Below are 9130 nucleotides of genomic sequence, written 5' to 3'. Positions count from 1 at the left end.
ACAACAACCACAGAACCTCCAACAACCACAGAACCTACAACTACCACAGAAGCTACAACAACCACAGAAGCTACAACAACCACAGAACCTACAACAACCACAGAACCTACAACAACCACAGAAGCTACAACAACCACAGAACCTACAACAACCACAGAAGCTACAACAACCACAGAACCTACAACAACCACAGAACCTACAACTACAGAACCTACAACTACCACAGAGCCTACAACTTCCACAGAACCTACAACAACCACAGAACCTACAACAACTACAGAAGCTACAACAACCATGGAGCCTTCAGTAACCACAGAATCCGTGATTATGTCTTTGAAACTTACTGAGGAACAGTTTACTGACGATCTAAAAAACCAGGACAGCGAAAGATTCAAGACACTAAGCAATAAAGTGATGGAAAATGTGAGTTACATTCTAACTGTTCATTTGTTGTCACTTTGGGGCAGATATATTATTGTGTTGCTGTCCGTTTTTTTGTCCTGTTTGCATATAATGAAGTGTCCCTGCAACTCCCACGCGTATATATTCTGTCCGTGCGACACAATTTTGTAGCTGCTGCATTTTGTCTGACACTTTTTAGTTCTGTGAAAACTAAACCAGCATTGCTGTCCCTTTATCTGCGAACTGCTGCAGCGCCTAACAAATGGATAAAAGACATATCCCGCCCATTGGGAAAACCTCTGTATATAATGGGGCACATTTACTTACCCGGTCCATTCGCGTTCCAGCGGCGGCTTCTCTGATGAGCGTTCGGGTCTTCCGGCAATACATGAAGGTCCTGCGTCCGATGTCCACCAGGTGTCCCTGCTGTGCCGAAGTCCGCCGAGGTGCCCCGGAGTTCATCGTCTTCATCGTGGTGCATTTGAGTATGGCCCGTGCGACCATTTTTTTTTTTTAAATGCGGCGGTTTTTCCGAATCCGTCGGGTTACCGTTCGCCCACGCCCCCCGATTTCCGTCGCGTGTGCGCCAAAATCCCGGGGCAATTCAGGGAAAATCGGCGCAAATCGGAAATATTCGGGTAACATGTCGGGAAAACGCGAATCGGGCCCTCAGTAAATGACCCCCAATATGTCTTTCACTGTATCCCCATCCTGCTGCAGCAGCCTCAAGACCTTGACAGATTTCAGGTTCCACACATTGTACATTTGTGTTATTTCTCATATTTTGGTTCCCTTTAGATATTGCCTCTTCTAAGGAAAAAATATGGAAATGGTTTGATGGGACGTGTAAAGGCCTTCAAGTGAGTAAAATCAATGCTATGTGTAATGTGAGATACAAAAATACATCTTGGGATGTTTTATGTTATTTGGGTTTTATCACTAAATACTGAGGAGCCTGATCACAGGGGGGTCCGTACTACAAGACCCCTTTTATGCCGGTATCTCTGTGTGGTATCAAGGAGTCTCCTATTCTCCATGTGTTACACCTTGTCTCCTGTCTTATCAGCAATGGATCAGTGGATGCCATCATAGAGTTAATCTTTCCCAACGGCACGGTGGTGAACATTACCGACATTCAGGAATTGCTTGGTAATGTGGAAGATACCGGAATGATCGGAGATCTGATGGTTTCTGCAGACAGCATCACTTTTAATGGTAAGTATAGAAATATTAATCTGGACACAATCAGGTGCATCTCAATAAATTATAAAAAAAGCAAAAAAAATTTCTTTTTCGGGAATTCAATTTAAAAAGTGAACCTCATTTATTATATAGAGTCATCACAACAGACGGAATTTTTTCAGGGGTTTGGCCCCTTATTTATTAAAGCCCCTGCGCCAGTTTTGTGTCTGATTTGGCACCTTCTTTTCAGTGTAAACTGCTTGTATTTATCACGTGTCCTGCACTATACCCGACGCAACAAAAAATTCTGCACATAAAGGGGTCTTTTCCGGTGCTCAGTCGGACCGTGCAACACATTTATCATGTAGAGTCAGAATTGTGTCCCACATGTTAAAGGTGCACCAAAAAAAGTTGGTGCATTTTGTCAGAGCAGTACAGGGAGCGCCAGATTCATGAAGAACGGGCGCTAGAAATCCTGAATCTGGCGCCCCCTGCCCACCACAGGTGTAGGGGGAGGATTTTTGATATCCTCTTTTAGTGTGTGTTGGTCGTGTGTTTCTAATTAGTTAAAAGCAAGTGTGCACATCGCAAGGAATGATTGAGACAACTGCTGATTCAAGTCTCACTCATGCTCCCATCGCCCAGGGCAAATCAGCACTGGGCAAGGGTATTTGGTTTCACAAGTCTATATAGAAAGGCAGGAAAAAAGTAAAACAGGAGGAGCATACAAATCAAAACATATCAGGCTTCCCAGATCGTGTAGTCTCTTGATTGGAGAGTTTTCCTGCTGTCTCACGCTTGCGTCACCATAGGGAGTTCCTGTAATTCCTTAGCCTCAAAGTTTTAGGTGCGGTCCATGATGCCATCACCATCTTAAAATGTATTCTCTGTTACAGTACTTTTAGGAAAATAAGACAAGTAGAAATGACACGATTTGATCTATCAGCTAGGTTTACCTAAACACAGGCCACTGCACATTAGCAAATTTTGGGCTATTCTGGGTATGGACCATGACCTAGAAGTTATTATAGGACCTGTTCCCCCAATTACATACAAGAGAGGTTATACACTCCCTGATCACTTAGTACACAGCCATTTTACTACAGCCACACGTGATACATGTCTCACACAGAATATATGTGGTAATTATCATTGTCGTGGCTGCGTGGCCTGTAATGCAGATTTTTAAGAGCTTCATCTCAAATGTTACAGGTCAAACACATTTGATTAGTTCATAAACAGTAGATCACATGGAATAATCCACAGGGCCGGATATGGATGTGACCCTGAATATATTGGGAAACAAAGGTGGAACTACAGAGACTGGGGGACACCACTCACAAAAATGATACCCTGAGCGCCCGTCATATACACAGGCATCACATTTCAGCCACATGTGGAGCCTGGCGTTGATGCGTACAGGTATACGGACTGAACCTGCTATGTGGTGATATGCTGGTGGATGGTCATTCTGCCCTCATATTGTAGGTTTCACCCTTGCTGATTGGTGGAATCACCTGTCACTTTGCGTTGGCCCAACACATGGTTTGGTAAACTACGATATGTGGGGTTGGCTTCAGCAATCAAGGGGTAGGACTTGCTTTGTGGCTGAACCTTTTTATACGGAAGTTCTGTGGAAGATTTGCAGCCTGAATTTGTGTCCCCACTGTATCCATGTGCTGTATGGACCATTGTCCACGACGGGCCACCGAGCGTCATTGCTTGACACCTTTCTTTTCCCCTGAGGATGGGTCCTTTTATAATAGGCCCCGGTAACCTGTTGGAAATATTTCTGACTCTTCGATCATGGCTAGGGTTTACTAGGACTTCCTGCTGTTGTAGGGATAGCCTGGTACTGCCCTTGTAAGGGCGGGAGCTAATATTGGGGTCTGAAGGAAAGTAATTTATAGGGCATATAGACAGGATGGCCCTATCTGCCTAACAACACATCCAAACTGTGGACTACTCATTTCACTTCCTACTCTGGATGGGTAAGATCTGACCAATTATAGATTTCTTATTGATACAATCTATGCGATTATACTGACTTGTGATTGGTTGTTTGGGCAGTAGGTGATACCCTATGGTTATTGGCACTTTTGTATTGGTGCTTTCTGTGTCTTCTCTAAATATGAATTTTAATATGTTTGAATAAACCTTTTTAGAAGAGCTACTGAACTGCAAAAGGGCAAAGCTCTGGGACAACTTACATGCAAATCATAAATCTATTATTGTTGGGAGGACCCAACCTTGTGACATCAAATAATCATATTGTTACTTACAATATCAATTCCTCTCTATAGACTCTTAGTGTTATTGTTACAGGTACTTTAGGACAATGGTTTTACTGCAATTGCTTTACAAAATAATCACAGGCAATGTTCAATGTTTTCTAGATACAGTGTTATTTCCATCAACAAGCACTACCCCCATGACTTCTGAGGCTACAACCCCTACAATAGCCATCACAATTCTGGAAGACACCTCCACGGGATCTCCAACAACTTCACAGCCTCCTACCACAGAGCCTACAACCACAACAGAGTCTACAACAACTACACAGCTTCTGACTACCACCGAGCTTACGACAACCACAGAGCCTACAATTACCACAGAATCTACAACAACCACAGAGCCTACAACTACCACAGGACTTACAACAACCACAGAACCTACAACTACCACAGGACTTACAACAACCACAGAGCCTACAACAACAGAACATATAACTACCACAGAATCTACAACCATCACAGAACCCACAACAATCACAGAGCCTACAACATCCACAGAACCTACAACAACCACAGAACCTACAACAACCACAGAACCTACAACTACCACAGAACCCACAACTACCACAGAGCCTACAACCAGCGCAGAGCCTACAACAACCACAGAGCCTACAACAACCACAGAGCCTACAACAACCACAGAGCCTACAACAACCACAGAGCCTACAACTACCACAGAACCTACAACTACCACAGAGCCTACAACAACCACAGAGCCTACAACTACCACAGAACCTACAACTACCACAGAGCCTACAACTACCACAGAGCTTACAACTACCACAGAGCCCACAACTACCACAGAGCTTACAACCACCACAGAGCCTACAACTACCACAGAGCCCACAACTACCACAGAGATTACAACCACCACAGAGCCTACAACTACCACAGAAACTACAACCACCACAGAACCTACAGCAACTACAGAGCCTACAACAACCACAGAGCCTATAACTACCACAGAAGCTAAAACAACAGAGCCTACAACTACCACAGAATCTACAACAACCACAGAGCCTACAACCACCACAGAGCCTACAACTACCACAGAGCCTACAACAACCACAGAGCCTACAACTACCACAGAACCTACAACTACCACAGAGCCTACAACTACCACAGAGCTTACAACTACCACAGAGCCCACAACTACCACAGAGCTTACAACCACCACAGAGCCTACAACTACCACAGAGCCCACAACTACCACAGAGATTACAACCACCACAGAGCCTACAACTACCACAGAAACTACAACCACCACAGAACCTACAGCAACTACAGAGCCTACAACAACCACAGAGCCTATAACTACCACAGAAGCTAAAACAACAGAGCCTACAACTACCACAGAATATACAACAACCACAGAGCCTACAACCACCACAGAGCCTACAACTACCACAGAGCCTACAACTACCACAGAGCCTACAACCACCACAGAGCCTACAACTACAGAACCTACAACATCCACAGAACCTACAACTACCATAGAACCTACAACAACCACAGAGCTTACAACCACTACAGAGCTTACAACTACCACAGAGCCTACAACTACCACAGAACCTACAACTACCAAAGAAACTACAACAACCACAGAACCCACAACAACCACAGAACCTACAACTACCACAGAGCCTACAACTAGGACAGAACCTACAACAACCACAGAGCTTACAACCACCACAGAGCCTACAACTACCACAGAATCTACAGCAACTACAGAGCCTACAACAACCACAGAGCCTATAACTACCACAGAAGCTAAAACAACAACAGAGCCTACAACAACCAGAGAACCTACAATAACCACAGAGCCTACAACTACCACAGAATCTACAACAACCACAGAGCCTACAACCACCACAGAGCTTACAACTACCACAGAGCCTACAACAGCCACAGAGCTTACAACCACCACAGAGCCTACAACTACAGAACCTACAACATCCACAGAACCTACAACAACCACAGAGCCTACAACTACCACAGAACCTACAACAACCACAGAGCTTACAACATCCGCAGAGCCTACAACTACCACAGAAACTACAACCACCACAGAACCTACAACAACCACAGAGCCTACAACTACCACAGAACCTACAATTACAGAACCTACAACAACCACAGAACCTACAACAACCACAGAGCTTACAACCACCACAGAACCTACAACTACAGAACCTACAACATCCACAGAACCTACAACTACCACAGAACCTACAACTACCACACAGCCTACAACAACCACAGAGCCTACAACAACCACAGAACCTACAACTACCACAGAACCTACAACAACCACAGAGCCTAGAACTACCACAGAAGCTACAACAACCACAGAGCCTACAACTACCACAGAGCTTACAACAACCACAGAGCCTAGAACTACCACAGAAGCTACAACAACAGAGTCTACAACAACAGAGTCTACAACAACCACAGAGCTTACAACCATCACAGAACCTATAACTACAACAGAGCCTACAACATCCACAGAACCTACAACTACCACAGAATCTACAACAACCACAGAGCCTACAACTACCACAGAGCTTACAACAACCACAGAGCCTAGAACTACCACAGAACCTACAACAACAGAGTCTACAACAACCACAGAGCCTACAACATCCACAGAACCTACAACTACCACAGAACCTACAACTACCACAGAACCTACAACATCCACAGAGCCTACAACAACCACAGAGCCTACAACAACCACAGAGCCTACAACAACCACAGAACCTACAACCACAGAGCCTACAACTACCACAAAATTTTCAACTACAGAACCTATAACTACCACAGAGCTTACAACAACCACAGAGCTTACAACCACCACAGAACCTACAACATCCACAGAACCTACAACAACCACAGAGCCTACAACTACCACAGAACCTACAACTACCACAGAACCTACAACAACCACAGAGCCTACAACTACCACAGAACCTACAACAACCACAGAGCCCACAACAACCACAGAGCTTACAACTACCACAGAACCTACAACCACCACAGAACCTACAACTAACACAAGACCTAAAGCAACCACAGAGGCTACAACAACAACAGAATCTAAAACAACCACAGAGCTTACAACTACCACGGAACTTACAACTACCACAGAAACTATAACTACCACAAAACCTACAACAACCACAGAGCCTACAACAACCACAGAGCCTACAACAACCACAGTACCTACAACAACCACAGAGCCCACAACAACCACAGAGCTTACAACCACTACAGAGCTTACAACTACCACAGAACCTACAACAACCACAGAGCCTACAACTACCACAGAGCCTACAACTACCACAGAACCTACAACAACCACAGAGCCCACAACAACCACAGAACCTACAACTAACACAGAAGCTACAACCACCACAGAACCTACAACTACCACAGAACCTACAACAACCACAGAGCCTAGAACTACCACAGAAGCTACAACAACCACAGAGCCTACAACTACCACAGAGCTTACAACAACCACAGAGCCTAGAACTACCACAGAAGCTACAACAACAGAGTCTACAACAACAGAGTCTACAACAACCACAGAGCTTACAACCATCACAGAACCTATAACTACAACAGAGCCTACAACATCCACAGAACCTACAACTACCACAGAATCTACAACAACCACAGAGCCTACAACTACCACAGAGCTTACAACAACCACAGAGCCTAGAACTACCACAGAACCTACAACAACCACAGAGCCTACAACATCCACAGAACCTACAACTACCACAGAACCTACAACTACCACAGAACCTACAACATCCACAGAGCCTACAACAACCACAGAGCCTACAACAACCACAGAGCCTACAACAACCACAGAACCTACAACCACAGAGCCTACAACTACCACAAAATTTTCAACTACAGAACCTATAACTACCACAGAGCCTACAACCACCACAGAACCTACAACATCCACAGAACCTACAACAACCACAGAGCCTACAACTACCACAGAACCTACAACTACCACAGAACCTACAACAACCACAGACCCTTCAACTACCACAGAACCTACAACAACCACAGAGCCCACAACAACCACAGAGCTTACAACTACCACTGAACCTACAACCACCACAGAACCTACAACTAACACAAGACCTAAAACAACCACAGAGGCTACAACAACAACAGAATCTAAAACAACCACAGAGCTTACAACTACCACAGAACTTACAACTACCACAGAAACTATAACTACCACAAAACCTACAACAACCACAGAGCCTACAACAACCACAGTACCTACAACAACCACAGAGCCCACAACAACCACAGAGCTTACAACCACTACAGAACCTACAACATCCACAGAACCTACAACAACCACAGAGCCTACAACTACCACAGAACCTACAACTACCACAGAACCTACAACAACCACAGAGCCTACAACTACCACAGAACCTACAACAACCACAGAGCCCACAACAACCACAGAGCTTACAACTACCACAGAACCTACAACCACCACAGAACCTACAACTAACACAAGACCTAAAACAACCACAGAGGCTACAACAACAACAGAATCTAAAACAACCACAGAGCTTACAACTACCACGGAACTTACAACTACCACAGAAACTATAACTACCACAAAACCTACAACAACCACAGAGCCTACAACAACCACAGAGCCTACAACAACCACAGTACCTACAACAACCACAGAGCCCACAACAACCACAGAGCTTACAACCACTACAGAGCTTACAACTACCACAGAACCTACAACAACCACAGAGCCTACAACTACCACAGAGCCTACAACTACCACAGAACCTACAACAACCACAGAGCCCACAACAACCACAGAACCTACAACTAACACAGAAGCTACAACCACCACAGAACCTACAACTACCACAGAACCTACAACAACCACAGAGCCTAGAACTACCACAGAAGCTACAACAACCACAGAGCCTACAACTACCACAGAGCTTACAACAACCACAGAGCCTAGAACTACCACAGAAGCTACAACAACAGAGTCTACAACAACAGAGTCTACAACAACCACAGAGCTTACAACCATCACAGAACCTATAACTACAACAGAGCCTACAACATCCACAGAACCTACAACTACCACAGAATCTACAACAACCACAGAGCCTACAACTACCACAGAGCTTACAACAACCACAGAGCCTAGAACTACCACAGAACCTACAACAACCACA

The sequence above is a fragment of the Engystomops pustulosus genome, chromosome 10 (assembly GCF_040894005.1).
Source record: "Engystomops pustulosus chromosome 10, aEngPut4.maternal, whole genome shotgun sequence".
In the NCBI taxonomy this organism is placed as follows: Eukaryota; Metazoa; Chordata; class Amphibia; order Anura; family Leptodactylidae; genus Engystomops; species Engystomops pustulosus.
This window is presented reverse-complemented; position numbering follows the sequence as displayed.